The sequence below is a fragment of the Papaver somniferum genome, chromosome 10 (genome assembly GCF_003573695.1).
Source record: "Papaver somniferum cultivar HN1 chromosome 10, ASM357369v1, whole genome shotgun sequence".
Lineage (NCBI taxonomy): Eukaryota > Viridiplantae > Streptophyta > Magnoliopsida > Ranunculales > Papaveraceae > Papaver > Papaver somniferum.
Window position 1 is genome coordinate 33,054,407 of NC_039367.1, and position 15,089 is coordinate 33,069,495.

The window sequence follows — 15,089 nt, forward strand, 5'->3', positions numbered from 1 at the left end:
ATTTTCTAGGTTTTCTATTGTTATTGATGTAGCATGTAGGTGAATCTAGTGTTCGCTGGTCAACGAATCTAAAATCTAACTAGTAACAGTCTTTTCGAACTAAATATAAAAAGAAGGTCAAACGAATCTAACTACCTCATGTCTACTTTTACTATCCCGCCACCAGTTGCAAAGAAGATCCAAAGAGCCATGAGAACCTTCCTGTGGGGCACTAACAAAGGGGAAACAGAACCGCTTTAGTAGTTTGGAGTAAGATCTGTAAAAGCAAACAAGAAGGGGGCTTCGGTAGCGAAGACTTAATGGTCATGAATGATGCACTCCTCTGTAAGTGGCTATGGCGTTTCTCAAATGGACCAGACGCATTATAAGGAGAATTATCTGCGACAAGTATGGTTGTGACACCAATGGATGGGACGCAAAACAGACAACACAACCTTACGGTATGAGCTTGTGGAGAGTTGTCTGCAACAGGTTGGAGAAATTCAAAATGGGGATGCAAAAAGACTAGATTTTGGTTAGACATTTTAAGATGTGGCCTTGAAAAATAAGTTTCCAAGACTTTTTGAGCTTTCTAAAAAGCAACCGGGATAGGTTAGAGAAGGTTGGCTGATGCTGCTGCTCTTTCTCAATTAATCGATGGGATCATACTAATAATGCCGACAACACTCGGTTTTGGAGGTGGAGCCCAGTGGTGTCTTTACAGTCAAATCCTGCTATGAGGGTCTAACTCAAAGAGCACAGGTACCTCTTTCCCTCATGATAAAGTTGGGAATCCTTTAGTTCGGTCGAAAGTTGCTTTCTTTGTATGGTTGATTCATCATAGAGCCATATTAACTCAAGACAACTTAGCAAAACGAGGGTGGTAGCTTCCATATTAGGTGCATCTACTGCAGAAAAAACTTGGAGACCATCAATCACTTATTCATGCTCTGTCCTATAATACATTTGGTATGGATGCTTTTCATGGGTGAATTTTGTCGGGATTGGGATTGAAGGGCTCACCGGAAATGGTAAGATCATATGGGCACTTCTGCCTTTTGCACTTTTCAGGAGGCTGTCTATTTGCAAGATGCACTCGTCAGGAAGATGAAAACGCTGCTTTTATGTTGGACCTCCACGAATGTGTCTTTTAAAGGGATTACATATCAAAGATTACACTATAATTGGGATCTTAAAGTGAATAAGCTCAGTAAACCTTGTAATTGGTTCATTATAGTGGTCGTGTTGTAGGCTGGGGATCTTGGTTTTTACTGAGATCAGCAATCAACAATACTTTTGCTTTCTTATTGCTCACAAGTCACATCTTTGTGCAGTTTGGTGAGGCTGCTGTTTCTGCCTGCGTTTGCATCCTGTAGGATGCCCTTGGCCTCTTTGTACTTCCTTTATCTTTATAAAATTCTTTGTGGTATTGATCAAAAAACAGGACAATCCTCTGAGACGAGTCTGACAGGATAAGATCCTGTAGTTACTGCCTCACGCAATGGGAACAGGAAGTGTCGCTACAGTCTAGGCGGAAACAAGGTCTTAGCCCTACAGTCTCTACAACAAGTTTCACAAGCACCAGCTGTAGTGCCACTGGAAAAATTAATTGCAGTATAATTAGTTCAGTCCCGTACTCAATTGGAAATTACCAATTTGGGAATACGGGTTCTGGACTCAGCACTGATCAATCTTCCCAAATAGATTTTGGTTCAGTGGCAGATAACAAGCTAGATAGAGCAGCAGCAGTTGCTTCTCCAAGTGGCATAGATCCTGTAGCAGCTCCTACAAGTACCAGCTCAGGTCCTTCAGGGGAAGGCACAGGCTATCCATCTCCCGACCCATTTTAAAATTGTATGAATAGGTGGGCTTTATATCTGATTATTACTACATTTGTAGTCACTTGCTATCTATCCTGTCTAGCTTATGTATTAGCTATTCATTTATTAACTATCCTGTACCCACATGGTGTCTAATCCTGTACTGTTCTAGCAGCATTGGCAGTTGTGAGTACTGAAGCTGGGATCTGTCAAGCGAGGAGCACAGGAAGGCTCAGGGTGAGGAAGATGACAGGGGAAGGTGGTTAGAAATAATTGCATCTTTGTCATGGGAGGCTGCTGCAGTCCTTAATCCAGAATCCAGATACAGGCGAGGGTGGAGGAATGAACCCCGGTGGATATGTTAAAATTAAGTGTTTCCTTTGTCATACTAGGAGTCAGTTTTATACTATTTATTTTGCTTTGATTGTATCTTTTTATGTCTTTGTTTTATTGAGCATCCAGCTGCAAACCTGGGTTCTATAAGGATTTTCTTCTTCAATTAAGTTTGAATTATGCTTAAAATTTGATCATGCTTCTTACCATGAACCATATCCCATTTTTATTGATAAATACCAGGGCTTAATTTGTGTACCCCATGCAAATTTTATGAGTTCTTGATTCGTGTACCCATGTTTGACCATGTTTTTCTAATTCCATAGTCATTTCAGCTGATAATTAAGGTTTAAACTGACCGGAAACACTTCCTAACTAGAATCATAGACAGCTTCCAATGAAATATGAGATGAGCTATATAGTATGGTCATTGTTGGTCGATTCAGATGACTTTGGTATTACTGTATTACTGCAGTAAGTCAATGCCAAAAGGTCTCATGAAAATACCATACTATTCCAGGGGATTATCATGCTCAAAAGTATGTATATGAAGAACCTCTTGTGAATCTTTGTGTTTAATGGTCAATAAATGGTTCCCCGGGAGATCTAGCTGTAAAAGCTGCAGAAGAAATATATCTCATGTCAAGGGCATATCACATACCTCGTAACTGCGTACATCTTCTCAAGGATCCTATAGTGCAGGCCCGTGGTGTTAAATGGCGACATTGGTAATATGGTGATTTTCTTATGTTGTGACAGTATAATATGGTCATTTGTTCTTTTATTTGTACAATGAGCTGAGAAACACAGACTGCGCTATAATGTAAGATCTTTGAACAGGTGTGATATTTATATCAGATATATAAGCATGTGAATGTAATGATATCTAGCCATCTGAGTGAAACTCTAAATTTGTTTTTCAATCCGTTTTTTCAGCCCATCGAGTGAAAGTGCAACTGTTGTTGGACTGGCTTGACTGTTCCTTCTGCGCAGTCTGGATGCACAACAATGGCAAGGGTCTTCACTCTCATAGTTTCTAACTTCAAAATCCATTACTGGTACCTTCTGCATCTGAAATATGTCCACTTCTGGAGGCAACTTATGGTAGTTGACTCCAGAAAATATATAATAGTGCATGGGTCTATTTGCATATCAAAATGGCATTGGACTAGTTTTGAAGTTGTAAGGTGTAAAAAGAAAAGCCAACACATTTATGCATAACAAGTCGACTGGTGCAACTGTTCACCAATGTGAACCAGTGCAAAGATCTAAAACATTTAACAAAAGCGTGATAAAAGACATTCAGACAAAAGCATAATGACAAGAGTACTATTCTCCTTTAATTTGGGAAGTAGAGAGTTGTTAACATCAAGATCCATAATAAACAACCAAACTATTGTAACTGAAAGGTTACCTACAGAGCAATGTGCTAACAGTAAAATGTTACTGGGATAACGATTACCTGATACTTTTCAAGTCACAAATTCTCAGCTCAATTGCTGGCATTCCTGATGGTTGATGTGCCAGCAGTCTTTCCTTCTCCCATGAAAGCTTTCCTGAACTCCTCAGCGTCGTCAAGTGCACCAAATGCCGAGTAAGTATTTGACATAGTAACCAAGGTACCATCTTCTTCAAACCCAGATTTCAGCATCCTGCCGAAGACATTCATAGCTAAGTTCAAATTCCCACTGGGAATGCAATATGCTAAGACTGCATTTAGCATTACAGAGGTCGGCCTTCTAAAATCCGAACAGCCTCATACATCAAATCCTTGCGCGCATATAATGTGATTATCATTCCTTTACAGATATCATATTTCTCCAATTTGTATGAATCGTAGATTAATCTTGCGACTTCAACCTGATATTCATGTGAACAGCATGACAAAACACCACTAAAAGTTGACAAATTTGGGTAGATACCCTTGTTTTTCATAGACCTAAAGAGTGCAATTCCTTTAACAGATTCTCCTCCGAGTGCATAAGCATGGATCAGATTGTTGTGTTGATCGATCCAAGGTCTTCGAATCATCTGAAATGCTTTTCCCGACAATTTAACTTGCCCCAGAACTGAATAATATTCGATAATTTGAGTCAACAGAGGTTTTGCATTGCAAAAACCTCTTCTAATTAACCACCCATGTGTACACTTACCAATTCTAGCATCAAGCAGGCAAACTTGTTGGGTTTTAAGGTCCAACTGAGGAACATTCCTTACTCCAAAGTGGTTCAGTAGGTGCCCTTGAAGCTCAACATGACCTTTTTAAGAGGTTGTAAACTCTTTGAGGAAGTATCCGTCATCTTGCGCATGGAACAAAATTGACTACTTGAAATCTGACGAAAACGAGGAAGAGCTGGTTTCATCATTCGCTTAAACATCTTAGACAAAGGAGAGACCTGTACATGAGAATCAAATTGAAGAAAGACCGAGTTAGAGCGGAAACAGTAACCAATGCTCACAGCATTGATGATTGGCATTCCAGAATCCAGAGTTCAAGTATAAAACAAATGACCTCAAAATTATAATAAACCAGTCCAAAAAGAAGCGGGAGTAAGACAAAGAATTTGTAAGCATGAGCTAATCATTTTCTATAGGTGTAGATCTACTCATTTTTCCATATCTGTAATATTCAGATAATTTCTTGTAGGAATTACTGGCTAGTCCAATTATAGCAGACCCAATTAATGGCTAGTCCACCCGTGGAAAAGATTTACTCTCTAATCCAAAAACTTCGTGGAGACTATAAAGTGTATTTTATAAATTCCTAAAACACCCTTCCAGGTCTAATTAGTATTAACACATGTAAATGTTACACTACGGGAAAAATCATCATTGACGACACAAGATAAGAGTTGCAGTACCCCTACGACAACTCCATTTCATGCATTGTGGAACGGGGGTATTGTAGAAAGTCCAAGTTTTTCTACAATGGTTGACAAGTGTTGTAAGGGTGATGTGATTCATGGTTCGACAATAGTTTGTCAATGTTGTGATTCTCTTTCGATTTTTTTGATAACCTAACACAACTCTTGCTTGTATTGTAGAACAATCGTGGACAACATAAGTAGCATATCGTAGAAACATATGCAACAACAGTTACCAGTATTATGAATAATATTTGCACAACACTTGTATGAATTGTCGAACTATCTTGGACAACACAAACTTATGTTGTAAAGTAACTGTTTCGTAGTCGAAAACTGGAAGACAACATCGATTAGTATTGTGAATACTACCATCATTACACTTCCTAGAGTTGTACAACTATACTGAACAACTCCTACTTATGTTGCAAGATTTGTTTTTACAACCCTTAACAGTTGTAATATTTGAAGTAACAACTTCTGTTTTCTGTAAATGAATGTGTAACTACAACTTTTATTAGAAATTGTGTGCATAAAACTATTTTGAAAAAAAAAATTATAGCTTAAACTGGATTGCCGAAAGTATTTCACATTCACATTAACCTGCCAGTGCAATACACTTACATTCATTCAAGTTAACCTACTAGTGTTAACCACATACATTCAAAAAAATGGCAGTGATACAAAAGTTAAGTTTTCTAAACACACTCCAAAAAGATTATGAAGATGTCTATGGGAACACTAATCGACCCTTGGGCCATGTAATAAAACTTCCGACAACATTACTAACATACTTGAACTCTGAAGTTGGCATGTAGACATAAGCATCATCCACATGAGCAGTAATCACACACTGTATGCCAGATCATAATGAATCTGGAAACCGCATCCCATTCAAGTTACTATCATTTGTGGGGGAACTGCCATTTCTATTTTGGTAGGAGCCATCATTGAAGGCCTGACGAAGTCTTCTTCAACCTTAGGTTGGTGGATGGTAACATCAGGCAATGGAGTCATTGGACCATTCTTTCCTTTAGGATCCTAATCCAACATGTTCTTGACCTTGATGCCAATAACACCTTGCTCAACAAAACAAACAACAATGAAATTTAAGTTAGAATATGAACGGAATTTCCAGAAATAAAGAAAATATAACTCGGCACATAACAAAAGAAGTAAAACAGAAAAAAAAGGCGCTCTTTATAGGTGCAATTGGGTCCAGCTTTTGGCAGTACAATGTAAAATAATCCTGGGGTTATCTGCAAAAATATAGCTTTAACATTTCAAAACCAAGTCGGTAAATCAACTGCAAACACAAAGAACAAGAACCCGTAAATTAAATATAGACTAAATCCCACAAAGCACAAATAACCAATAGCAAGATGAATGAAGCCTCCATACCGAGTCTGAATAAGTATGACAATATCGATTTTCTGAAGCAAATATCTTCAGCAGCAAAAACCCACCTTGCAATCTGGCATCCCTAGTAGGGAAACCCTTAAATCCCCACATTAATGGGTCTTTTTCCTGTAAACAAAATCAACAAAAACTAGTCAACACCAAAATCAGATAACACAGATACACAAATTTTAAGTGGCAGAAAAACCCTAAATCAAAAAATTAACAAAATTCAATAATCATGGATGGAATCATATCATAAATCATACTAGTTCCACAGTTGAACAAAACAAAAACAAAGAAGAGATCATTATGATTACCTCCTCTTAGAAGTTATCTAGACTTCATACCTGAATCACCATAAACAAAAACAAAAAATGAGTGACTAGAGGCACCACAAAGTTTATAAAATGAACCAACATTAGAAACAAAGATGGGACAACTGATAAACATAAATGGAACAACCAATAAAAAACAGATTCATTTGAAATAATTCTTGTCAAACAAACGCATTTTAAAACCTTCAATTTAAAAATCAAACTACTCACTGTAATTGCAATAGGTTGTCGGACAAGTACATCTTTGAACCTTTTGGCAGTAACATCTTAGCAAGGAACCTACAGAGGAAGTCTATCACAGAATGAGAGAAAATAACGGAAATAAAGCAAATGTCTCAGCTTCATTGCTCAATGTCGGTACCAATTTCAGCTTTACCTCAAACACATTGTCGCAGCCATTGTAACAACCAGCATCTGCAATTGCTCTACAACTTCATCTATGCATACCACTGCAATACATTCATTCATACAGTTCCAATTTCATATCAAGTCAATCACCAGCTCAAGCTCAGCTTACAAGCCTAGCCTGCAATCATCACAAAAAGAAACCCATATAAACTTGATAAGTGATATCATTCAAAATCCTCCTCTGAGAAATTACAGAACTCAAAAATGACTCCAATTTAGAAACCCATCCAATTCAAGCTACTATACCTACCATTTGAGCTGGCATTTCGATTTCGGTAGGAGCCACCATTGAAGGCCTGCTAATGAGTCTTCTTCATTCTTAGGTTGGTGGATTGTAACAACATCAGGTAATGAAGTCATTTGACCATTTTTTTCCTTTGGGATCCTAATCTAACATGATATATACCTTGATAACAAGAACACCCTGCTCAACAAAACAAACAACGGATCAACTTTAAGTTAGAAGATGAAAGGAATTTCAAGAAACAAACTTAAATATGATTCACTGCAGCACCAACTGAAATTCAACAACTGGCAACTAAGATTCAGTTCAACTCTCCAGCACCCAGGCCATTGCAAAAGTCCCATCTACTGTTGCTTCCTTAGTTCTCGCGATTTATATCTCCTTGGAATGCTTACCATCAATCATCTCCACCAGATCTGGCTACAACCACTGAACTGCATAGCTCATTTCAATACCCTTGCAACCAATTCGAATGATCCCATTACAGATTCGAGAAAATAACCACCACTGACTTCAGTTATATCAGCCAACGAGATCACATTTCGAAACCATCTCAGCAAAAACACATTCATGCATTGATGTTCCTGGTCGAAATAGAGGGAAAAGAATGAACAACTTATTGTCTTTGTTGATGCCGTTGCCATCACCATCTTCACTTCACTGCACTTCTTAAACTCAAGTCAACGGCGAACCCTTCATTTAATTTCGCTTCCATCACCATTAAATCAAGACCCAGTATTCATTTGCTATTGTTGACAGAATACTATGCATCAATGGCAACATCACCATTTAATCGACCATTTCTGTGTAACCATCACCCATTCAAACACGTACATCATATATCCAAGATTTTGCTGCCATCTTTTTCCAATCAAACCCCAGATTCATCTCAACTGAGTTTCACAGCGGACTCAAATCTGCAACCACCCAACACACAGCATCACTAACTTCACTGATATTGATATCAATCAGCTACAAATCGAGTACAAGAACTTCACAGTAAAAATTTAACAAAAACCCGAAAGAGCAAACTCATCAAAAAAATCTTCCTTCTCTCAGGAAAATCAAAAAAATCTTGGATGGGATTATAAAATCCCCAAATATGACTGCTTTTGTATTGATTTCAATCTTCAATTCCATGTCTTAACTCTCTCCAAATACCAACAACCATCACTGCAGTCTAGAATTCACGACCAACATTTAGAAATTAAACTAACCAAAATTGACGGCAACAGCTTCTTTGTTTCTCGACCAGAAACCAATTCCCCTTCTCTATTCTTGCAGTTGTTCACCAAATTAACCCAATTTCTCCACATCTCTGGCTTCAAACCCCCGTAAAATCCCTGCTCTTTGTCTTTGAAATCGAGTTCAACCCTATCAAAACAACACCAGTTCTTAGTATTCTCACCCTTGAAGAATAGCCACAGAAACCCATTACCTAATACTTCTTAATCATCTCTCGATTCTCAGTAATTAAACCCTAAATTCCATCTCTTAGCTCAAACACAGAAATATGAGTTGTCAACAGTCTAGGGTTTTGCGTTTGAGTTCGAATTATAGAGATGGAAGAATTGAGTTATGTTATGAAGATTTGAAGCAATTGAAGCTTAGGAAACTTGGGTTAGGGTTTGAGATGGTGAGCTAATAGGTACAGGTTTTCTTAATCAGAGACGGAGAAGTTGCTGCTGTTGATTGTTACCGAGAATACAGTTTACCCCAAAACTTCGAAATCGAAAAAATCTAATCAATTCACAAATTTCCAATCTACTTCAACCCTAACCATAAACAATGACGAAAATCGGACAAGATCTACTCATAAACGCATCAAAAGTAATGGATGAAGGTGGAGTCGAATTCTTGTATTAGGGTTTTTTTTCCTAAAGGAGGAGGAAGTTTTGAGAGGTTAGAGACGAAGATAAGAGAGGAAGTCGAGAAATTGTAAGAACTTTCTTTTGATCTTCTATATACCTATCTTTGAACGGTCGAGATTTGATTTTAAATGGTCATACGGATTAAGGATATTTTTGGACGGTAGAGATTTGACTTAAGACTGTCATATGGATCAAGGAAAATATGTTTTCTTTGTGTTTTTTTTGTACTTTCTCTATGTTCTTCCGGGTTAAATTTTGACTAGTCACATAGGTCATGAAGTAATTTCGACTAGTCATATATGTCACGAACTAGCTACAGTTCACACTGCAAGACTCGCGTTAGCAAGATACACCATTGAAATCGATAAATATAAAGCTCTTTGTGTTTTCTTTTGGTTTTCTTTGTGCTTTCTCCTTGTGTTTTTGTGCTTTCTCTTTTTGCTTCCGGGTTGAATTTCAACTAGTAACATAAGTCATGAAGTAATTTTGACTAGTCATACAGGTCATGAAATAACTTCAGTTCACACTTCAAACCAAGCATGATATATCATCGAAATCGATAAATATGAAGCTCAGTGTTGATTCGAACTTCAAATTTTGTATGACGACAAACAAACTATGAATCATGAAGCTTCAGGAGGGTTCTGACTTCAAACTTAGCATGATACATCATCGAAATCGATAAATATGAAGCTCGGTGCGATTCAAACTTCAAATTCGGTATAACGACAAACAAACTATGAATCCCTAAACAAACCCTAAACTGTGAAACCTTCGGAATATTCGACGAAACCTTACACAAACCCTATTTCTGCATATTGTATGCATACCAGGCTCCGAGATCGAAACCTCGCCGGGAGTGGACTACTCTAAGACAGAAACTTAGTAAGAACGACGAATCCCTCAATTTACAGGTAAGATTCCTTCGGAATATTCTACGAAACCTTAAAGAAACTCTATTTCTTCATATTGTATGCAAACCAGGCTCCGAGATCGAAACCTGGCCGCGAGTTGACTACTCTGAGTCAGAAACTTGGTAAGAACGATGAATCCATCCATTAACAAATAAGATTCCTTCGGAATATTCTACGAAACCTTAAACAAACCTTATTTCTGCATATTGTATGCATACCAGGCTCCGAGATCGAAACCTGGCCACGAGTTGACTACTTTAAGTCAGAAACCTTGTAAGAACGACGAATCCATCCATTTACAGGTAAGATTTCTTCAGAATATTCTACGAAACCTTAAACAAACCCTATTTGTGCATATTGTATGCATACCAGGCTCCGAGATCGAAACATGGCCGGGAGTGGACTACTCTAAGTCAGAAACTTATTAAGAACGACGAATCCATCCATTTACAGGTAAGATTCCTTTGGAATATTATACGAAACCTTAAAGAAACCCTATTTCTTCATATTGTTTGCAAACCAGGCTCCGATATCGAAACCTGGCCGCGAGTTGACTACTCTAAGTCAGAAACTTGGTAAGAACGACGAATTCATCCATTTACATGTAAGATTCCTTCGGATTATTCTATAAACCTTAAACAAACCATATTTCTGCATATTGTATCCATACCAGGCTCCGAGATCGAAAGCTAGCCGCGAGTGGACTACTATAAGTCAGAAACTTAGTAAGAATGACGAATCCATCCATTTACAGGTAAGATTCCTTCGGAATATTCTACGAAACCTTAAAGAAACCCTATTTCTTCATATTATATGCAAACCAGGCTCCGAGATTGAAACCTAGCCGCGAGTTGACTACTCTGAGTCAGAAACTTGGTAAGAACGACGAATCCATCCATTTACATGTAAGATTCCTTCGGAATATTCTACGAAACCTTAAACAAACCATATTTCAGCATATTGTATGCATACCAGGCTCCGAGATCGAAACCTGGCCGCGAGTTGACTACTCTAAGTCAGAAACTTGGTAAGAACGACGAATCCATCCATTTACATGTAAGATTCCTTCGGAATATTCTACCGAACCTTAAACAACCCATATTTTTGCATATTGTATACATACCAGGCTCCGAGATCGAAACCTGGCCGCGATTTGACTATTATAAGCCAGAAACTTGGTAAGAACGACGAATCCATCCATTTACAGGTAAGATTCCTTCGGAATATTCTACAAAACCTTAAACAAACCCTATTTATGCATATTGTATGCATACTAGGATCCGAGATCAAAACCTCGCCGAGAGTGGACTACTCTAAGTCAGAAACTTAGTAAGAACGACGAATCCCTCAATTTACAGGTAAGATTCCTTCGGAATATTCTACGAAACCTTAAAGAAACCCTATTTCTTCATATTGTATGCAAACCAGGCTCCGAGATCAAAACCTGGCCGCGAGTTGACTACTCTGAGTCAGAAACTTGGTAAGAACGACGAATCCATCCATTAACAAATAAGCTTCCTTCGGAATATTCTACGAAACCTTAAACAATCCCTATTTCTGCATATTGTATGCATACCAGGCTCCGAGATCGAAACCTGGCCACGAGTTGACTACTTTAAGTCAGAAACCTTGTAAGAACGACGAATCCATCCATTTACAGGTAAGATTTTCTTCAGAATATTCTACGAAACCTTAAACAAACCCTATTTGTGCATATTGTATGCATACTAGGCTCCGAGATCGAAACCTGGCCGGGAGTGGACTACTCTAAGTCAGAAACTTATTAAGAACGACGAATTCATCCATTTACAGGTAAGATTCCTTCGGAATATTATACGAAACCTTAAAAAAACCTTATTTCTTCATATTGTTTGCAAAACAGGCTCCGATATCGAAACCTGGCCGCGAGTTGACTACTCTAAGTCGGAAACTTGGTAAGAACGACGAATTCATCCATTTACGTGTAACATTCCTTCGGATTATTCTATAAACCTTAAACAAACCATATTTCTTCATATTGTATCCATACCAGGCTCCGAGATCGAAAGCTGGCCGCGAGTGGACTACTATAAGTCAGAAACTTAGTAAGAATGACGAATCCATCCATTTACAAGTAAGATTCCTTCGGAATATTCTACGAAACCTTAAAGAAACCCTATTTCTTCATATTATATGCAAACCAGGCTCCGAGATTGAAACCTAGCCGCGAGTTGACTACTCTGAGTCAGAAACTTGGTAAGAACGATGAATCCATCCATTTACATGTAAGATTCCTTCGGAATATTCTACGAAACCTTAAACAAACCATATTTCAGCATATTGTATGCATACCAGGTTCCGAGATCGAAACCTGGCCGCGAGTTGACTACTCTAAGTCAGAAACTTGGTAAGAACGACGAATCCATCCATTTACATGTAAGATTCCTTCGGAATATTCTACAGAACCTTAAACAACCCATATTTTTGCATATTGTATGCATATCAGGCTCCGAGTACGAAACCTGGCCGCGAGTTGACTACTATAAGCCAGAAACTTGGTAAGAACGACGAATCCATCCATTTACAGGTAAGATTCCTTCGGAATATTCTACAAAACCTTAAACAAACCCTATTTATGCATATTGTATGCATACTAGGATCCGAGATCAAAACCTCGCCGGGAGTGGACTACTCTAAGTCAGAAACTTAGTAAGAACGACGAATCCCTCAATTTACAGGTAAGATTCCTTCGGAATATTCTACGAAACCTTAAAGAAACCCTATTTCTTCATATTGTATGCAAACCAGGCTCCGAGATGGAAACCTAGCCGCGAGTTGACTACTTTGAGTCAGAAACTTGGTAAGAACGACGAATCCATCCATTTACAAATAAAATTCCTTCGGAATATTCTACGAAACCTTAAACAAACCCTATTTCTCCATATTGTATGCAAACCAGGCTCCGAGATCGAAACCTGACCGTGAGTGGACTACTCTAAGTCGGAAACTTGGTAAGAACGACGAATCCATCCATTTACAAGTAAGATTCCTTCAGAATATTTTGCGACATAGTCACCTGAGCATTTTTTTTGGACATTATATTTTGTTTCACAACTCTTACAAAGGGTTGTCTAAAAATTAATATATTAAAGAACCACAAACTTGACAGAACTTGTGATAGTGTAGGAATGGTTAGTGGTGTAGACTTTCATGCAGTAGGCTGAGGATCAAATCCCCCCATCCTCATTTCTGCCAACGTTTTATATTTTTACTTCAACAACACTTATAAGTGTTGTTATGCATTTTTATTAAGAAAAAAAAATAACCAAAATTTGTGAACGGTAAGGATGGTTGATGAGCTAGACTTCCATGCAGTATATTCATGTTCGAATCTCCCTTCTAATCTCATTTTTTCCAACATTCTATATTTTTACTTCAACAACACTTATAAGTGTTGTTATACGTTTTTATTAAAAAAAAGAAAAAAAAAAACAAAACTTGTGAACTGTAAGGATGGTTGATGAGCCAGACTTCCAAGCAGTAGGTTCATGTTCGAATCTCCCCTCTAACACTATTTTCATCATCATATTTTGGTGTTCTTCAACAACTCTTGTGAAAATCTTGATAGGCTTAGTCACTACCTTTATGGAACAGAGTTGTTATAGCTAAATGTCTTCACAACGTTTTTGCTTAAGGAGTTGTCGTTTGTTTTCTTAGCGCAACCCCTTGTTTCCTAAGGGTTGGCAGTGATGATATACGGCAACTCTTCCTTTGAAACCAGTTGTAAAACATATGACTTTCTACGATGTTTAGCGAAGAGTTGTAAATCTCCAGTTGTAGATGTATATTTTTCCCGTAGTGTTACTAGTAGTATGTTACCACATACTAGTAGTATCAATACGGTGATACTACATATTAATATATATTGTAGTAGTAGTAACAAAAATATCTTATTGTTACTAGTAAATTATGTAACTACTTTACTATACTAAACTAGTATACTACTATAGTATAGTATACTAGTAAACTAGTACTAGTAGTAAAATACGTAGTATCAATACATAACAAATTTTTTTTGATATGTAATATCAATATATAACATACTACATATCAATATGTAGTATCAATATATAACATAGTACATATCAAACATACTACATATCAATATGTAGTATCAATACATAACATACTACATATCAATATGTAGTATCAATACATAACATATTACATATCAAACATACTACATATCAATATATAACATACTACATGTCAATATGTAGTATCAATACATAACATACTACATATCAATATGTAGTATCAATACATAACATATTACTACTAGTATACTAGTTACTACTAGTATATACATAGTACATATGTTATTTCTACATACTACATACCAGTTACTACTAGTAATTACATACTACATATGTTAACTATATATACATATGTTATTACTACATACTACATACTAGATTACTAACTACTAATTACTACTAGTATACTAGTTACTACTAGTATATACTAGTATACTAGTAGTAACTACATATGTAATATGTAGTAACATATGTATTATTAACATATCAATATATAACATACTACATGTCAATATGTATCAATACATAACATACTACATATCAATATGTAGCATCAATACATAACTATTACTACTAGTATACTAGTTACTACTAGTATACTACATACTATATATGTTATTACTACATACTACATACTAGTTACTACTAGTATATTACATACTACATATGTTATTACTACATACTACATACTAATTACTACTGGTATACTACTAATTACTACTAGTATATACTAGCATACTAGTAGTAAATAGTATACTACATATGTAATATGTAGTAACATACGTATTATTGTACGTAATGTTATATATTAGGGTTAGTAGAGTAATTTTACTCTTCTCAAAAC

The 15,089-nt window shown here is 36.9% G+C and overlaps 1 long non-coding RNA gene across 1 annotated transcript; it reads right to left on the minus strand.

Moving 5' to 3' along the window:
- Positions 1-6,977: 6,977 nt before the first annotated feature.
- LOC113318702 lies at positions 6,978-7,478 on the minus strand. Its single transcript, XR_003344774.1, has 3 exons — positions 7,391-7,478; positions 7,109-7,258; positions 6,978-7,011 (listed from the first exon to the last, which is right to left on the minus strand). It is a non-coding gene; the product is annotated as an uncharacterized LOC113318702 (long non-coding RNA).
- Between the last annotated feature and the right edge of the window lie 7,611 nt (positions 7,479-15,089).